Here is a 21,185-nt window from a genome sequence, read left to right on the forward strand (position 1 = left end):
TTCATTATGAATGACCTTAGCAATGAGCAGATTTTCATTTGTAAACCAAAATAAAAAGAAAGAAAAAGAAAGAAAGATATCCAGTGACTGGTTCAAGGTCAACATACAGGTCTTAGAGGATGAACTAGAAAAGCTTGTTGTTCCTGCTTGAATGGTTCATTGTCAGTTCACTTACACTTAGGCCTTCTTTTTGAATCACATCATGCTGTATTTTGCTTTCCAATTAGAAAATGATGTTGGTTCCCTAACAGTGCAAGATATACCAAGAGGGACACAAAACTATCTGCTTATTTAACTTTTTAAAAATTAAAAAACAACATAGATCTACAATTTTGTGCATCTATTTTTAAAAAATATGTGGCCACATAGGTGGTATAAAGATCATAGCCTGCTTTAATGGTTTGGAAATATTAACAAAATAGCCTTTACTTTTATATAAAACAGTATGGGTTTGTATAAAAATTTAGAAATTTGGCTAGGTGATTGTGCTGGTCAGCAATGTAACATTTACAAGTTATCATTTGGGATTTTTGTAAGAAGGAGATTATTGAAAGTATTACTGGGTAACACAGAACATATTTCTGTCCATGATAATTACGGTAGTTTTAAGAGTAGCATTGTTTGGTTTCTTAAGTATTTGTGAAATATGTTTAATGTTTCTCACTTTTATCCTGAGATATTTGTACAAAATTCCCTTTTACATTTTTGGCAAGGTAGCAAGCCCACGTTTTGTTCTTTTATCATCTGTTTAAGAGTCATGTATAACATATTTTGGAAAAGGATGAAAACTGAGATATTGATATCATACAACAAAAATGTATTATTATTTATAGAGGAAAAGATAATGAATAGATAACAGAGTTGCTCTCAACAGTTTCTGCATTTCTCTTTGAAAGATGGCACTCTGAGTGTCAAGGTCATGGGCAAGGCAACATGGGAAAATTCCTTTGCAACTCTTTGCACTGAGCAGACGAACCGAAAGTAAAGCAGATGATTTCAATTTGCAGTGTCATTACTCATCCCGCTCCTAACATTGTCGTAGTACAAACACATACCATGGACAGTATAAGGACTATATTCCCACATGCCTGATATTCAAACTGCAGTGTATCAAAACAGATTTGGAGAAGAAGGTGTTGGCTGAAAGATGACACATATTCATTTTAAGCAAAAATGGGTAAGTATACACCTCAGTTCCCCTAAGGTAGCCAAACCTCCTGACATCTATTTTCATTTTGCTGAAAAAGCACAACTCAAACTGCTTAAAGAAAAACATTTATCACTATAAAATATTTTGACCAATTGTGTTGATCAGGTTTGTCAGGTAATAATGAAAAGTCATAATTCTTACCAGATTTCCAAAATTAATTAATTTAAAAATGTGAAATAGCAATTAGCTATATTTACAGTGTATGATGTGATTTTTTTAAATCTTAAAGCTACAAGTTATAGAAAGAATTAGCTTACCGAACAGGTTTATCAATTCATCCAAAATGTCTCTATGTGAAGAGGATGTTAATAATCTATACTTTGAACGCCTCAAAAAATTCAAAATCAAATCCCAGTTGATACAGTAATGCCACCTCAGGATATGTATGTAAATGAGCTGAAAAACACGTTGATTTTAGCATTATACGTAACAAACTAGAAATGGAGAATATATACATTCATCAACAGGTGAATGTTAAATAAAATTGGCATGCAAATTTTTAGCAAAATTTTGATAAAATTTTGAAAAAGTAAGCTGTTAGAAATTTAGTAGTTTTCCCATAAAAATAGACTTCTACCTAAGACATCAAATTTTCTTTTATGTAGTTCCAGCTCTACATTATCTAATACAAATCATTCTATGGCTGTGAATCTTCACTTTGAATAAAAAAAAAATCAAACTGTGGAATTGTCCTAGTGTCCCAGTTGATCACCATCCTTTTCAATACTGCCCCAGTGTTTCCTTAATATAAATTAATACCTATCTATGATGTGGCACACAATACTCTCAACCTTGTGTTGATATGGAAATATTTCCTCTGCTACATGTAGTTTATAAGAGCTATTGCTAAATGAAGTTTAAGGACATAAATGTCATAATGAAAACACCAACTTTTAGCATATAGTTTTAAATATATAGCTTAATGGCAGTTAAACCAAATTGAATCAAAATGATCACGTATAGTTTGTTTTAAACATTTATTTTATTTTAAGTGGTAAGTCAGATATACAGAGAGGAAGATATTCCCTCTGTTGATTCACTTCCCAAGTGGCTGCAATGGCTGGAGCTGAGCTGATCTGAAGACAGGAGCCCAGAGTCTCTTCCAGGTCTCCCACATGGGTGCAGGGTTCCACGGCTTTGGGACATCCTTGACTGTTTTCCTAGGCCACATCAAGGAGCTGGATGGGAAGCAGGGCCCGTGGGATACTGACACCCATATGGAATGCTGGTGAGTGCAAGGCAAGGACATTATCCTCTAAGATACAGCGGTGGTAAAGATTGCCAAATATATAATAAAAGAAAAGTAAAAGTGGAGAAAAAAAAATACAGTGAAGGGCCCAGTCATGTATATCTCAGCCAATAATCTATAAAAAGAAAAGTGTTGGAGAGTTAAAGTACATTCTTTCTGATCTTCCTCAGAAGTTTAGGGACTGAAATCTTGGAGTTATTCATAAATTGAATTAAAAATAGCTATTATTTCTTTTTTATTAAATTATTTCATTGAATTTTTATTTATCATGCAGTGGTACTCCCTCTTCCCAATTGAGTGTGACATCTAGGGTTTCTAAAGCTTAAAGTCGAGTCAGGAAGTCAACCACAACTACCACGACTGTTGTCAAGAGCCCAAATACTTGAGCCATCATCTCTCGTTTCGCAGAGTGCATTACCAGGTATCTGAATCAGAGGCAAAGTAACTATGACTCTAACGAGGCACAACAGAATAGAATGTGAGTTTACCAAAAGGGACATTAGCCCTTGTATCAAACCTCATTTCTAACAGACGTATAATTATATCCCTGAATGATGATGCCTTGCCTTGCCCTCAACTTCAGTGTAGCTTACTGCTGACTCTGGAGTCATTTAACTCAAACTGAAGAATTGATCTCGTTTGTAATAAGTATAGTTGGAAGAAATTTAGAACTCCATTCCGAAAATGTGGCAGTACATGTTACATGACTTAATATAATTAAAATTCAGGGCAATCCCATTGTGATACAGTGGGCAAATCTGCCACATATAATGTCAGTATCCCATACTGGCACTGTTTACTTGCAACCCAGGTCCTTGGTGGAAAAATCAGTTGAAAAATAACACAAGGCATTAGAAAACTGCCATCCACATGAGAGAGTCTGATGGTGCTCCTGATGGTCTAGCCTAGCCCTGTCCATTGCAGCCATCTGGAGAATGAATCAACAGATTAAAGTTCTCCATTGTTTTGCTTCCTCCCTTTCTGTTTGTAACTCACACTTTCAAATAAATGAACAAATATTTTTTAAAAAATGATCTTTGTTCCAAAAGAAAGAAGGTATATTTCAGCTTTTTGATCCAATTAGATAACTTACCAATTGTCATATTAAAAACAAAAAATCAGTAGCAGAAGTTTTGTTTTTAGGTACAATTTTTTTTTGATGCATAGCAATAAACAAATTGGAACACTTTTAGAATTGTGGTGTATTGGATAAAACCCCCTCACATACAGCCAACATCCTATGTGTGTGCCCTTCCTGTTTTCATCTCCCCATTTCTGATTCAACTCCCTGCTACTGACCCAGAGAAACTACAGAAAGGGACCCGGGTGCTTGGGCTCCTACATCCCACCCGAGGGAAACAGATGAAGCTGCTGGTTCCTGGCTTCAGCCTGGTCATTCCCCAAATTTTTGGGTCATGAACCAGCAGAATAAAACCATTCTCTCTCTCTCTCATATTCAAATAAGTAAAGAGAGAGAGAATTCCAAATCAGTAAAGTTAGTCACTTCTATAAAGGGAAGCCTTGGAAATAAAAATTGACTGAAATGTACTAAACAATCCTTAATGAATTTAAGGCTAAGGGAAATTATATATACAAAAGGGCGGATGAAACATTGCCTTATAGTGAGTACAAAAGAATCAAAGATATCATGAGTTTAAAACATCTTAAACTTATTTTTTTATTTATCTTCAAAATATATTTCCCTTTATGTAAGTAATGCATAATACTTCAAATTGAAAGGATAAATTATTAAAAACTCCAAATATTTAATTTTATAAAAATAGCAATTATAAACAGAAAAAAACAAAATTACATATGGAACATATTCTATTTATGCCCCAAAACTTAGATCAATGGGGACAACTAGGATGAAATACTGACTTGCACAAAGTCTGGTTTCTTTTCATCTGTCTGTGATAAGCTCTATACTCTCTGGGAAAGATTTTGTCCTTCTAATTACTTTCAGTCTTCCTTCTAACTCCTTTTTCCAAGAGTAGAAATATTCTGATACTAGTGATTTAGAGTAGTTCTCTATATGGGATAATTTTACTTCAAATGATGTTACAATCCATAAGATTATTTTTTAATACTTTCATTTTAGATTCTGTATTGTTACAGATAATGTTGCTTCTATATTAAACAATTCAGATATAACAGACAAGGTTGGAAAAGAATAGCAGGAAGCAAATTAAGCAAAGCTATATAGTGCTATCTTTCCCTTCCACATTTGTTTCTGTGTCATTCTAAATACCGAATGTTAGTACTAGCATCAAAGAGCACAGAATTGGTTTGATTCGGTTTGGTCTAAGTTGAAAAATATGAAGTCCCAAGTATGGGTCCTTCAGTTTTGGACTTAGTACTTTCACAGATGAAATTGAACATGGATATGTTATAGACTTACAGATCATGACTCATACATCAGATTAAGAAATACTGAGACAGTGGGATGCTGGACTGCCTGACATCGTCTGTACCAGCAATGTCAGGGTACACTTAAGTAAGAGACTGATGGAATTGTGATTCCTTATAAAGGACTATACCATTGTAGTAAAATGGGGAAAAGCTGTCGGGGGTGGGAGTTTGGAGCAGGAATCCCAGTCTATATGAAATTGTACCGCATAATTGAAAAAAAATATATATATATATATGAAATAGAGAGGTGATGTGTGAACTGCATATTTTTCATGCAACTGAACTGCATTGGATACTAAAATAAGACACATAGCTTATAATTTCTAGATTGCTTCTCTGGAGCCCACTATTTCTTGGTTCTGGCTGAACACTGTGGAATCACTTCAGGGGCTTTTAATGCACTTTAATGATTGGTTTCTAAAGAATTAGTACTATTAAAACAAATGCTTAAATACACATCATATAAAGCCGAGGTTGAGAAGTACTTAGAAAAACTGCTCACTATGAGATTCCCAGTGCAGTGAAGTTGTTTATCTATATCTTACTAAGCCATTCTGATTGTGCATGAATGTAAAAGTTTATATCGGGGTTTCCTTTAAGAAAAATCCATCACTGTAAGTTTATTATTCATTAATAATATTGAGGTGATTGTGAAAAATATTAATATTTGTTAACATTTTTTCATAAATTGATTTTTGTCATTGTAGGAACAAAACAATGAGGATAATGCTAGTTGCTGATAAAAAGTATAAGAAATGTAAACAAGCAAGTCCAGTGCAATGGCTCAATTTCTTAATCCTTTTCTTACAAGTGCTAGAATACCATATGAGCACCAATTCACATCCTGGTTGTTCCACGTCCTTTCTAATTCCCTGCTTGAGGCCTGGAAAAGCAGCAGAGGAACAGCTCAAGGTCTTGATAACCCGTATCCACTTAGGAGAATGCGAAGCTCCTGGTTCCTGACTCCTGGTCTTGGATTGGCTCAGCTACAGGCATTGTGGCCATATGGGGAGTGAACCAGCCGATGATGGAAAAAATTTCTGTTTCTCCTCCCCTCTGTAATTTTACCTTTCCAGTAAGATAAGTAAATCTGTTTTTTAAAAATATAAAGGTACAACTCTGGAAATTTTTTTTTTCTCTAAAAGTATTGGTGAGTTAGTCATTCAACCAGATGATGTGATGATATTATTCAATGCAGTTATTGAGTAATTAAAAACTGATGGAGTGTCTGTTATTTTCAACGTGTAACTTCTTCATAGCAGTTGCTCTAGAGTGTGTTTGCTATCTGTGGAAATATCCACTGTCTTCAACATGTGATGTATTTGTAATACCCAGCCTTTGAGTGTTTTTATTATCCATTAGTAAACTGTATCTCAGGTTAGGAGAGGTGGAAATTAATTTCATTTTCATCCCACATCTAAAAGCAGTGACCACATTTAACTAAGGTGAGGTATACAATTTCTGTGTTTTACCAAAAACAGTAAAATTAGAAGTATTTTCTACGATGATCTGAAATTATTCTGCATACTTCTTACCATGCAAATGACATTTCATTATCCATTCCCATGAGAAATAATCCACAACCCAAGCAGTTGTTGTTCATCTGAATGTATATGCAGGATCCCTTACAGTCTTTTCAATAAGGTCCAGATGTGCTTCCTTAAGGGCTAAAATACAAGCTACCAGGCCATTCTCTGACTATATCCTATAAACGCTGTTGCAAAATAATAATAATAAGTGTAAATGCAAGAGAAATAAGCACTCAAAATAAAGGAAGATGCATTTACTGGTCCATAATAATGAGGAGTTAATATTTACAATGTTATTGCATGTATATGTGCCTGTCCACAATTTATGACTAAGTGTGTGATCCGGTCATCAACTCTAGGATTTCAGCTACTGCTCTCCCAACAATATTTCCTCCAATATTATTCAGTTATGCTCTGATCATAATTGTGATCTCAGAAATTACAATGATTCTTGAAATTGAAACAAATGCAGATTCTTATACAGGCCACTATGTCAATACTTTTTACAGTCAATTACAACCGTAATCTGAAAAAGTTAAGTAAATTCATAATTTATGAGTATTGGTGTGACTTTTTAAAAGAAATTTTAAATTTTTCATTGCATTTAATCTATATAAAAAACGTATCAGAATAAAATTTCACTAAGCAACCAATTTCTGCCTAATCTCTGCCAATATATTGTCTAAAACTTGTACAATAACAGAATTGTCTATTTCATTCACATTTCTGTTGACTGTCAGAAAGCATGTCCTCACATCCATCTCAAATTCAGAATAAAGAATCTTAAATAATATCAAAATATGAGACCAAATTATTCAAATGCCACTCATTGAATGCCACTAATTGATATGTTATAATAAAGTCCTTTTCTACTAAATACCCCATATTTCATTTTCAATTATATATAAGTAGTTGTAAGTTCTTCAACAATATTACATATATCCCATGTATTTATGGCATGCAGTTTTTAGGGTTTTTTTTTTCACATCTCTGTAGAGCAGTTAAAATTGAAACTTGTGGCAACCACGGTGGCTTAATAAGCTAATTCTATTTCTACAGCTCAGGAATTTCATATGGGGTGGTTTGTGTCTCAGATGTTCCCTCTCTAATCCAGTTCCCTGTTTACAGCCTGGAAAAACAAGCAGAGGATGATTCAAGTTCTTGGGCACCTGTAACCAGGTGGGAGACCTGGAATGTGCTCCTGGCTAGTACCTCCAGATTGGCTCAGATCTGGTTGTTGCAGCCATTTGGAGAGTGAACCAATAGATGGAAGAGTCTCTCTCTCTTTCTCTCTTCCTCCTTTTCTTTCTGTATATCTCCTTTTCAGGTAATAAATAAATAAACACTTTTTATATGAAAACTTTGAAACATGCATTCAATATTTCATGCATATATATGAAAAATAGCCTTCTTTAAATTAAAAATAAAAATCAGTGATATACAATAATATTTTTCCAAAAATTTCCCCTATTTAATTTCTATATTTTATTTTGATTTTCATTATCTTAATGGAAATAAATATAAACAAATTTTCAAATTAATATTTTGTTAGTTACTCAAAAAATATGAAATCTTATAATTGAAATATGTCTCAACTGATTCAATTTATTCTGCACTTATTATTTACTTAATCTCAAAATTCTTCTCATACTTAGGTCAAACATGTAGACATTATTTCATCTTCAAATACTGTATAATAAAAGTTGAAAGTAACTCGATGAAACTGAGCAATGGAAAGATGGAATATACAGTATTATATAACTTGCTTAGTAATCAACTTGAACCATGTCTGCACAGCAAAAATCAATTCTGGTATCATTCTAACATTTTAGATAACCATATTCTGTAACCTCAGCAAAATTATATGTGAGGATACTGTTCTATCCAGATAAAAGCTGGCCTAGACAGCAAATTTCTTTGGGAGTTAAAACCCATTTATAAATATAATGAGAACATTTGATTTTAACATAACATTATATGTTTCTACATTTTGAAGAAATATATTTTGCAGTTTGAGCTCTCCTTTGATTTATTCATTTTGTTCAAAACATACCAAGCTACTAAGTATGTACTATATTCCAAACATTCCTCTAGAGAAAAATATGACTTTGCTTTTGATTTAAATTTTAGCAGGAGAGACAGAAAAATAAAATCAACAAAATCACAATATAACTACAAGTTTTGCAAAATACTAAGAAATGTTTTTTTGTTGTTTTACTTTTCCATTACAGAAACTTAACCGGTAGCTAAAGGATAATGCACAAAGGGAATGAGGAAGAGTAAATTGCTTTAAAGCTGAAAAGAGTTTGATGACAGCAAATACCTTAAACAACGTGATACTAGTGCTGAAGAAAATGAAAAGAATGCATAGATATGCAAATGTCACGTAAACATTAGAATATTTTAGACCACATTAATGATTTTCATGAAAGTTAGCAACTGAGATATTTCTAAAAACTAGACAGCTTTGGGGCCAGCCTAGTAACACAGAATCTTAAGCTGTCGTTTGCAATACCAGAATCTCTTTTGGATTCCAGTTTCAGTTCCGGCTGCCATACTTCTGATCCAGCTCCATGTTTAAAGCCTTGGAAAACCAAGGGATAATGGTCCAAGGGTTTGGTCTCCTGCCATTCATATGTAAGACTCAAATGAAGCTCCTGTCTCCTAGCTTAAGCTTGAATCTGCTCTGGCCATTGCAGCAATCTCAAGCATGAATCAAAGGATAGAAGATTTCTGTCTCCTTTTCTGTCTCCTTCTCTCACTCAGAGTTTTGAAATGAATATTTGAGCACCTGGATTGAAGTCATTTTTAGAAACATGACCAAAAAAATGATAGGGAGTGCTATGATGGGGTGGGTAGCCAAGTCATTTCAGTTTTCTGAAGCATGTGAGTCATAAATGTGAAGAAAAATTCAAATTACCAGCCTAGAATTCAAAGAGGAATTGAAATTCTTGGCCTAGAAATATTAATTAAACTTACATGTTTTACTCAGCATTCTCCAAACAAAAATCATTGATATAGGGAAAAGGAAAAAAAAGTGTGCACATTAATAGTGATGTCATTGGTAGATGTAACAAGTTATTTTAGAGGTTAAATAGTTTCGGGTATGATAAAGTATGATTGTTTATTGGGAAATAAAAGTGTGAACTGTAAGTAGAATAAGGAAGTTAAGTTACAGAGAGGGAAAAGTGATGTAGTGGTTTTCATGATAGCTGCTGATATTGCCTAGAATGACAGCAATATTGGATGTGGAGCAGTTCTCTGGCCAAGGATTCAAGGCATTGACTGATGCTGAATAAATTAAACATTGACGTATAAGATTGAAATGACAAGGGAAGGATCTAACATTATGGTATGAGCTCAATGTACCTGGAATGTTAAAATTAAATGCTTACTGACTTAAAAATTTGGTTTTGATACCAAACTTCTAGCATTTTTCATCCCTAATAATAATATTTTATTTTTATAATCCCAGACATGTGGAAAATGGAAAGTAACAAGTCAAGGTTAGACCAAACATGTTTTTGGTGTACTTATTTTCAAAGTGCCAGATGACCATAGCCATCCTGTCAGTGTTTAACTTCACAAGACCACATTCTGAGTACTATATTTAATTTTTGTTAGTGTATTTGTAGGAAGGACACTACTAAGATTGAAAAGGTCAGACGAAATGAGAGTAACATATTCAGAAATGAAATGTCAAGAACTGAAGTTATATGCAACCAATAAGCAATTCAAGTGGGTTTATACAGGCACATACACAAACACACACACACACACACAGAGGCACACACAAAAACTAGCTAAGTCAGTATTTGAAAGAAATTGGCAAGGTCAACAAAGGGAGCAATTTATACGAACTGAACAACAATCTGCTGTTAAAGCAAGTGAAAGCAAAGGTGAACTACAGCAGGAGAAAGTGAAAGCAAAGGTGAACTACAGCAGGAGAAAGTTTCTTTAGAAACAAACCATGTACTCTGTGTACCACTATGGAACTAATATACGGGAGAAACCAATTTAGCCATTAAGTTAGTCACATGATTTATTTTTTAGTTTATTATCTGTGCTTATAATTATGACTGTTTCAGAATTGTAGAGTATATTGAAGTTTGCACTTTTATTTGAAAAGGATCATTTCATTTTAGTATTGATAGGTGCTTCCCAGTATTTGAATCTGCATGAGAGAAAGCACTGAGAAAGAAGTTGCAGTGGTATGTTTTTAAATGACTCATAGAATAAACAATTTTTGTGTAATTTGCATAGGCCTAAAACAGTTGAGGCAATTTATTTTCTTCTTTAGTACTCATCCTGTCCCATTAACATTATGAGCAGCACCAGTTAGACATAAGGAAATTGAAGCATGTGTAAACCATTCTTAATGCCACATGTTTTTAATGTTGGATCAATTGTTCTAAACCATTTAATAAATTTTCACCACACCTTGAATTTTTATCGCACAATTCAAATGAATAAAGTACAATCTTCTACCTAAAAGTTGAGCCCACTGTACTGATGAGAACTTAAAATTAAACTTATTCTGCTAGTGTTCCTTTTCCACCCATGACAGAAATCAGTAACCAATAACTTGGTTTAAAGGCACTGGTTAAAAAAAAAAAAAAAAAAAACTCTTGACCGAGACCCAAAATATACTTTAGCACAGAGTTAAACAACTGTCCTTAACAAGTGGAAAGAAGTCACCGAGATGAAATCTATCATATATGAATCCACATTGATAACTCTATTCTTTCCATATCCAGAGCATAAAGAACAGTTAGCTCATTTGTAGCATTCATTAATGTATCTATCAAAATTAAATGTGCTGGTCATGATATAGATATGATAGCAGTGTGTGCAGTAAATAAACCATAGTTGTATAATCGAAGCACCAATGTGAAAGGTATTGCAATCACAAATTCAAACATTTAGCAAGCACTTAGCCATTTATTATTTTTCTCAAATCACTCATGTGTTGCAAGGAATTTGATTTAGTCTTAAGAATCATCAGACGTTCCAACTTTGCCCAGTACCCAAATGCAGATGCACCTCTGACTTTAGATGATCTTACTCAGTGTTGAAATCCTGATGCCTGGGCACTGATGGTCCTTTGGTTTTGATCCTATTGCTCTTTCAATCTGTCTTTATCCTGTCTTTCTCTATTCTCTATCTTCTCTAGAATCTGTCTTTATTCACATCTTTCTGCTTCCTTAGTAATACATAGCTAGAATACGAGTGTCATTCTGGAGTTTCTTGACTAGACCTCTCTTTTTTTTTTTAAGATTTATTTTTATTATTTTTTTATTGGAAAGGCGGATATACAGAGAGGAGAGACAGAGAGGAAGATCTTCCGTCCGATGATTCACAACGGGTAGATACTATGCCAATCCAAAGCCAGGAGCCTCTTCAGGGTCTCCCACGCGGGTGCAGGTTCCCAAAGCTTTGGGTCGTCCTCAACTGCTTTCCCAGGCCACAGGCAGGGAGCTGCAAGGGAAGCGGGGCTGCCGGGGTTAGAACCGGTGCCCATATGGGATCCTGGGCGTGCAAGGCGAGGACCTTAACCACTTGTGCCACCGCGCCGGGCCAACCTCTCACTAGCTTCTAACCCTCCTCTAGCAGTCACAACACATTGCTTTGGTTCCCTCCAGGTCATTCTGAAGGAAGTATTCTGTAAGTTTTGAGATTTCTAAAATTCTCAATGCTTTATTATAAGTAGCTTCTTCCTTGGCTCTCCTGATAAATTTCCTAAGAAATGAAAAATCTCTGCTTTTCAGCCTGAATATTTTTTTGTCAGCAAACCTTTGATAAAACCACCAAAACATCAATAGTCTTTGAATGTCAGACACGAAGATAAAGATAAATTTGATGTGATACTCAATATGATGAAGAAATCTTAATGGCTCAGATTACTTTATCTTGATCATCATCTCTAATATTAACAATGACTAAATTAAAGTATGTAATTCTTAAAATCCATTTATTATCTTTTTGTCTTCATTAATATGATTAGATAAATATATATAAGTTAAGAGAGTGGCCATGTTTTATAGCTGGAAGAGAATGAAAACATTCGGTTCTCAAAATCAAAGCTGTGTCTTATATTTCATGCTTCATTAATTCTTTTGACATATTCTAATAATTTTGAAATGCTAGTAAATTTCAGACTTCAGATAAAAGTTTAAAAAAATGTTCAAAGATTTCTTTCTTATTCCTCCAAAAGGTTTGTTTACACACCGAATCTTCTTTCAAAGAACAAGAATTCTGGTGTAAAGCAGATCATTTCTAAATCCTTTGAATCAGTTAGCAAACTTGCATTTGGACCATCCCATGTCCACATGTAGAACTGCAGGTTCTAGATGGGAAGCACTGTGAGCCATGGACCCCATTTCACAGCTACAAGAGAATCTCAATCCCTATACCATTCTGCATGGAAGGTAAGTGGATATTTTTTGTATTGTGAACAACATATGGAAATAATTGTGCAGCTATTATTAATTAATCAGTTAAAGATCCCTGTTTGGGAAAGGGGAAACTGCTTTCTCTCTATTACCAAACTAAGCAGACTACCCAAACCTATGGGAACAATGAATGACGTTCTTAACGATGAGAAACAAGTTGTATTATTACCAGGGCTGTGTAGCTATCATTGAGTTTACTCATAAATAAGGAAGTAGGCTTACTTTTTCTTGTTGTTTCTCTGCAGTTTTTGTTTCAAAGCCAGTTTATGAAAAAGTAAATATAACTTTTTATGATTAAAGATACACAAAACTCACCTACTGCAATGTCTTTTAAGTTAATCAAATCTCAATATTGTCTTGGTGCTGAGGTTGAGTTTGATTAATATTAGGGTGTGACTTAAATAATCCAATGGCAATGCAAGCATAAACACACTAAGATATGTTTAATAGTTTTATTCAATGAATTATATCAGATAACTGTGTTTATATACATTTACTTTTTATAGTAATTCAATTGATTTAGTCCATGCTTATTTTTAATGAGACAGCAGTATAATTATTGTGGTTTTGTAGTTTTGCCAATGACTCATAAATCATAAACATCAATCTTTCCATAAAGACTGATTTCATTTGTTTTAACATCGAAGGTTGTGTTAAACTTAAAATTTGCCATCAGAATTGTAGTTACATATTCTAAGTAGGTCAAAGCAAAAATAACAACTACATGTATAATGTGATGGCTTGTTTCATAAATGTAAGTACATCAGTCATTCTGTAATTGAGTCATTCTATAATTAAGGGTTCCTAGATTCATTAAAATTATTTCCACATAGATCTTAGGATATACAAGTAAAGTAAGTAAATGTAATAAGAGGAAAATTGCCTCACTTAGCAAAATGGAAAATAACCGTTTTGATTTATAAGTAGTTTATCTAGTAAAACAATAAAATAGTTGACATCTAAATCTTCTGACACTGCCAGCATTTTGGAGCATTTGCATTAAGAGTGAAATCTTGATTATATACATTTGAAGCTAGATATACTTCGTTACAGTGGTGTGCATTTGAGGAAATCACTTTCTTTCCCATTGTGTATACATATACATATTTTAATATGTATGAAACTCATACAACCACTTGAAAATGTCAAATGATTCAAGTGTAAAAATTATTCAAGTATTTATTAAACTGAGCATTAAAGTGTAGAATATTTAGCATAATAACCATATTTATTCAAGTGTTATTTTGTGGCTGATGTTAAAGTGTAGATTATTTAGCGTAATAATCATTTTTATTCAAGTGTTATTTTGTGGCCGATAGTTATACAAAAGCTACAATATTGTAGCAGTTATAATTATCAGAAATACATTCTGGGAGAGACACATTAGTACTCAAGATTTTGTCTTAAGGTTAGGAACAACTACTTGTTTAAGTAGTGAAGTAATCATGAATATTATAGTGCAGTGAGTCAAGCTGTTAGTTGGGACACGTGAATGCATATTGAAGTGCCTGATTTAAGACCTGTTACGCTTAACTTCAGGTTCAGTTCTGCTAATTTTCCTGGGAGGAAAAAAATGATATTCAAAGTGTTTGGGTTTTTCCCACTCACATGGGAACTCCAGATAGAGCTCTTGGGTCGTAGGCTTCCCTTAGTGTAACCTCACCTATTCTGAGGACTGAGCCAATGGATGAAAGCTCTCTCCCTATGTTTCTCACTCTCTGACTAAGTCTTTCTAGACATCATATAAATAAATAACTTTTTAAAATGTAGGCAATCGACAAGTATTTGTCCAAGCCTGTTTTAATGATAGAAAAATTATATTTAATATTTTATCAAGCTGCAGCGAGCTATTATTTAGCTAGGGTGGTTTGTTTCATTACAATTGCAGTGCTACATTTAGTCCTTGAAATTTGGGTGGGCTTGGACAATTTATTTGGGAGAACTTTTCATATGACTTCATTATGTATTTTTGAGTATGTGGAAAAGAAGGCCAAAGAAATGTTCGAAAAATTGGTGCAGTATTAATGAATAGTGTCAGAAAGTCAGAGAAAGAGAATTTTATTTTACTACATTGAAATCTTACCTGGTTAATTGCCTACTACTGTAATTCTTCTGGACATTGTAGGAGAATACTAACAGACTCACTGCCTCTAACCTTTGTTGGCTTAACTTATTTTATCAAAATGCTTCCTTGTTTCTTTTTTTGTTAAATACCAACTGTGCTGCAAGCCACATGATCTTTCAAAGTAAGCATGTGCTGACTTTCATGGAAGTCACTATGTTGGTCAAGTGCACAGTAGATTAATGCTACTCTGAGTCCTTGAAATCCGTACATATTTAAAGACATAAAGACATGAGAAAGTTCTGATCTCAAGGCATTTATCTTACAGGGACAAGATTCAGCAACATTTGAAGTTGCTATGTTAGTTGATGTTATTTCAATACGTGACATCTTTTTTTAATATCTTTTTAATTTTGTATTTTGAATTATGTAGTAAAAATTGTGTATAGGCTGGGATTCCTCCCCCAGCCTATACACCCACCCCCAACAGATTTTCCCCATTTTACTACAATAGTGTACTCCTTCATGGCATCTTATCTTTATTCAGGTGCAGCTGCCATTCCTATACCATCAGTAATCATTTCTACCTGTCTCTGATGACAGTAGATCTGGTGGAGGGTTTGCCTTCCTTTCTTTCTATATTCTTTGTGAATTTTTAGAAGAAAATTATGTTCATAAAAGATGGCTAGCAAGTTGTTGGTTTTTAAAAAGTGCCAAATGGAGTCAGTAATGCAGGTCAGGAGAATAAGCTAATATCTGCCATTACAGCATTCCACATGGGCACGAGTTCAAATCCTATCTGCACCAATTCTGATTCAGCTCCCTGTTATTGGTCTGCGAAAAGCAAAGATGGAAAAAGTACTCAGACCTCTACATTTATGTAGGAGAACCACATGAAGTCCCACTTTCCTGCCTTCACCTGGTCTAGATGTACCTCTTACATCTAGGTGGAGGAAGTCATTCTCTTTCTCTCTCTCTCCAGGTTTTTCTGTCTCTGTCTCTCCATCTAGATAGCACTAAATTTCTTTCTTTCTTTCTCTTTCTTTCTTTCTTTCTCTTTCTTTCTTTCTTTCTTTCTTTCTTTCTTTCTTTCTTTCTTTCTTTCTTTCTTTCTTTTCTTTCTTTCTTTCTTTCCTTCCTTCCTTTTTCCCTTCCTTCCTTCCTCCCTCCCTCCTTTTCTCCCTCCCTTCCTTCTTTTGTTTTTGTTTCAGTCTGCAAAGCAAGATTTATTTAAGAAACAATTCAACAATTCTCCTGCCATGGTGACAGGAGGGGACTCCAAGGAGGAAATACTGAATCAAATAAATGAAATAAAATATTTTTAAGAAAGAAAATATGGAGACTGAAAATGTAGACAAAATAATCAAAATTAAATTAATGGAGTCCTTGCTAACTTTAGGACATTCATTTATATATATATATAAATTTATATTTATATATATTAGTTTATATATATAAATATATATTATATATATATGTAGGCATTTGTATTAGATTAAGATAAAATTAAAGAGAAATCCACTCTGCTGTAATCTAATCCATGCATAAAAAATAAAGAAAATGGGCTCAAGGAAATTGCTGAATTGGCTAAGCTCCCTTCATGAACCAGGTTCCCATCTGGGTGCCAATTTGTGTCCTGTATCCTCCTCTATTTATCCACCACACTGCTTGTGGCTTGGGAAAACTGCAGAGGATTTCATAAAGCCTTGGGACCCTGCACCCGAGTGGGAGACCCAGAGGAAGCTCATGGCTCTTTACTTCAGGTCAGATCAGCCCCAGTCATTGTGGCCACTAAGGGTGTGAACCAGTGGATGGAAGAGTTCTCTCCATCTTACCTTCTCTATGTAAATCTGACTTTGCAATAAATGTAAATCAATATTTTAAAAATAAAAGACAACCATAAACAGCGAAGCAATGAATGCTACAGCACTTGTGCAGAAAATGGAATTAGGTTTACAACATTCAAAATCATAGTCAGTGACACATTAAAGCAAAATACAAAAGCAACATATGAAAATATATTTGTATCATTGCAGTTATTGCAGCTCAATTCAAAATACATAAAATGTGGAATCAACACAGATGTTCATCACTTGATGGACATATAATGGAATAGTACTCAACACTAAAAAGAGTGAAATATTTTGCAACAAAAATGATGCAACTGGTGATCACTAAACTGATTGAAACAAGGAAGTGCTGAAACAAAAAAATATCATATTGTCTTTGAAATGTGGTGATTAATTTGGAAGAGAGAAATGTCTGAGTGAAACTGAAGTCTTAACGATTTGATTACTATTTATAGTCATCTACACACCTGTAGAACAGAAATTTGTCTATGTTTTCACTTTTTGAACAATATGCTTGTGCTTGTAATGATAATGTAAATTGAAATGACATCATTGCAAAAATTAAATATATATTATCTTATTTTCTGTATTAATAACTTAAAATATGAGAGAAATAAAATAAAACAAAATTATAGTGTAATTTAAAAACTATTAAACAATTCATATGTTGAAATATGTAAATGTTGAAGAGTTAAAGAAATATATAATATAGCAAACACTAAGTAAATGTTGCCTTTAACTGTTACGAAACCTGGAGTTTGCTTGTGCAAGTAAGAAGGAAAGAGGACATAGCAGTTGTGGAGTGATGACTCAAATTGGATGGAAACTGTAACAGAGTATAAAGATGGGTGTGCTCAGAAAACATGGTAGACTGATTCACCTGAGAATTTTTATAAACTTTTTGGATATCCGTTGTATATTCTTATGAATTTCAAATTTTTAATGAATATAGCATTGAACTAAATTTCTACAATGTACACTCAAATGTAAAATTTGCTGGGAACATTTGTACTTTCAAAGAAGAAGCACTGTACAAGAAAGAATATTCTTTTTCAACTTCCCACAGAAACTTATGTATCTGAATGTAAAAGAATAGAAATAGGTTGAGGTTGACAAATGTTTTTTGACAAATTTGACTGAATCATTTCTTAGTAACGTATTTTAAGTTTCTGAAAAAGGTGGGAAAACCTCATACTCTCATCTTAAGCTAATTGGGTCGTATGTTCCTCTTATTAAGATATCTTCTCTAACAAACATCACTGAGGGGTACAGCACACATTTTCTGAAATCAAAGTAGTATTTTTAACCAGAAGAAATAAGAAAGCTGTCATTTAATTCAAGCAAATGGAGAAAGACATAAGGATAAAATACATTTTTAAGTTTTTATAAAAGAACCTCCCAAACATGTTTTTGCAACCTTCAACCCCACACAACACCGAATATAACATTTTGTTGAGTCTAAATTCCAGAATCCTTTTTCTCAGAGGTGGTTACCAACCAGCAAAACCTGTGACCTGATCTGATCAAGCTTATGACTTTTTTTTTTCAGCAAAGCCAGTGAAATTCATCTCTAGTTCCTTTTCAGTATGTTACTGATACATCATTCATTTATGCATAAAATCTATGGAGCTTATTCGTTTCACAGCAATAAGCGGGGTTTTACTCTCTGCTCTCATTTCCTTTATACTCAGACTTTATCTAAGTGCCAGAATTAGTTCCGAAATCTTCTGATTTGGACATCTTCAAACTGCTCATGAAAAAGTCTGTATAATGAAAAAAATGTGCGTGGTTTTAAAAAAAATTGCTCCAGAATAAAGTTACTTTCATTCCATTTTCTCACACTTTTAGAATTACCCTTTGAGCATATGCGTATATTCAACTTCATCACCAGAAAATATAAAAGTGACATTGCACAAGCCAATGGCAGTTATGACTAGTTATATAAAGGGAAATTTATGCTTATTGAAGTTAGCAATGCTTTCAGCAGGTAAATTTATGTATGCAAATCCCTTGGCAATATAATTCATCTGCCACTAGTTACTAGATATGAACTGGGACATATGCTTATCAGATTATGCTAAATCCTTTTATGTTCTTTTTTCAGGGAAAGCTTTATTTCAGATTACTGTAAATTGCATATGGAATGTATCTGGTGCCGTATTAAGGTCAGAATAAGAAGGATGCAAAGAGACATTTATCACAAACTGAAACACCATGAATAAGTACGCCTTTCAGTTTTAATGCAATTTTACTGAGTTCATGAGTATTCTTATTGCTTCTTTAAAGTACCATTCTATTTTTCAGGAAAAAATATCAAATTTTCACTTCTGATAAACTGTTGCTAATCCAAATAAAGGCAACATTATTTTCAAATTAATATCTTAATATTAAATTTTATTCAGGATTTATTGTATTCCACTAAGTTACACGGGGAATTTGTGCTGGCCATCACACCTACATTATAAAATATCCTAGTAATACATATATAAATGTGAGAAATGGTGCATAACATCCATCTCTGAGTTTCATATAACGAAAGCTAGCGAATGAGACTATGGAAGCGATTGCTGTTCGTTGTGCTCAAGATGTTTGTATCTTGTCCCTCAAATAGTTAATAGTCTGCCACTGAAAAAGACGCTTTTTAAAAATCTCAAGCTAGTAATTTATTTGACTAGGAAGAATTGGATCAGGTTATATTATTATCTACCTTATATTTATACTGGATTTATGATGTATCCAGTTTTATTCTGTGGTATACAAAGTGTTTTAACGAACTCCCAAGTAGCACTAAAAAACTGGAGTTACTTGAGGCTGGAAAAATGTTTGAGTTGAGTAGAACCTGAAATATAATCTGAAAACCACGGTTCCTCTTTATTTTATGTATATTTCAAGGGAAATTTAGTTCATATGTTTCTGGTTAATGTACACTTAGCTCATCAAGTGTGTTGTGCAAGAGTTGATTTCTAGGAAGCCTTTCTCTTTGCAAGGCATTCCCTCTGTGCAAGGAAGTCTGTTCCGCCTGCATCAGATAATTGGAAAACTGGAAATGTTTCTGGCACAGTGTTTTTTTTAATGTATCTGACTTCTTATTTTTATTTGTTGAGTGCTTTAAAAGCAACTTGTATTGCTTTTCTTCTTATAAAATCAGTAAAGGAAAATAGCTGATATACTAGAAACAAATTAATCAAACTCCTCAAATTAGAAAAACAATTTTTGAATTTAGGCTGCATTGAATTCTATAATCTTTGACTGCAAAATAGCTAACATATGTTACAAGAAGTAATAGAAATAAACTTAACCAAAATTAAACGATCTGATTTGTATCCTCTGTTCTGTTATAAACTTTCTAGATTTTAGAAGAATCATATTTTTTATCTTTTGTTATGTTTTATCTTCATCTACAGAAGGCAAAGACTGAAAAATCGGGTGTGTAAAAACAGTTTTTAAAGGCCTAACTTGTGAATTCAGCCTGTGTTTTATGAACAGTATACATACGTTTGTACACACATGCCAAAGTATCAGCTTTATCTCAAATGATATTCTTACTTCATTTAAATACAGTTATAGCAAGATACTTGTTGGTCACAATTTAATTAGCTGAACTCCCATAAAAATATTTTCTTTATTGATTTTCTGTTAACCACTTGTGTAAAAAATGATATAAAAATACCTGATACAGAATCAATTGTGGGTTTTATTATTAGCATTTTGCTGGATTAAATTAGAATTTCTACATATTACCATGTACAATGATTACATCAATAATTTTTATGTGAGAGTCACATAATAACGGTGATTCTAAGATACTGAAAACTTAGCATTACATTAGTCATAGCAGGTTGCTCTATGCTAACATAAAAGGAAAAAAATATCCATGTGGGTTAAAGCAAGCATAGGTAAATAGGTAATATCTTGCTTACATCAAACGCTCTTTCAAGTGTTTAGGGACTGGGTTACAAGTCATCCATCACTAATCCAAGCTAACGAATGCATCGTTTCAAGGTTTATTTCAGAATCATGCCACCAGTGGGAGGGACAAAGCACTACCTGATCTGGTCCTTATACTTTTACAGAACGTGATACATGACGTTGACTTTATATCAGTGAGAAAAGCAACTATCCCAGCTACTCGCACACTTCCCAAGGGGGAGGAAGCAGACATCTGTCATGTGCCTAGGAAACAAATGAGTCATAAACAAAAAGCATTGTTAATGACTTCCACAGTCTCTATCATCTCTCATCTCTCTCTCTACCCGCCCCCCCAACACACATATACACAATTTAAGTGATTTTTAGTATAATAGAATAAGTAACAGAAGAAAGTTGACTAGTCAATCTTTTATTTTTTTGAAAGTAGGAAATGAAAAGTGTTTTTCTAAATAAAATGAATAAACATAAAAATCAACATTTATCCAACCTGC

The sequence above is a fragment of the Ochotona curzoniae genome, unplaced genomic scaffold (genome assembly GCF_017591425.1).
Source record: "Ochotona curzoniae isolate NIBS_2020 unplaced genomic scaffold, NIBS_Ocur_1.0 contig_3498, whole genome shotgun sequence".
NCBI lineage: Eukaryota > Metazoa > Chordata > Mammalia > Lagomorpha > Ochotonidae > Ochotona > Ochotona curzoniae.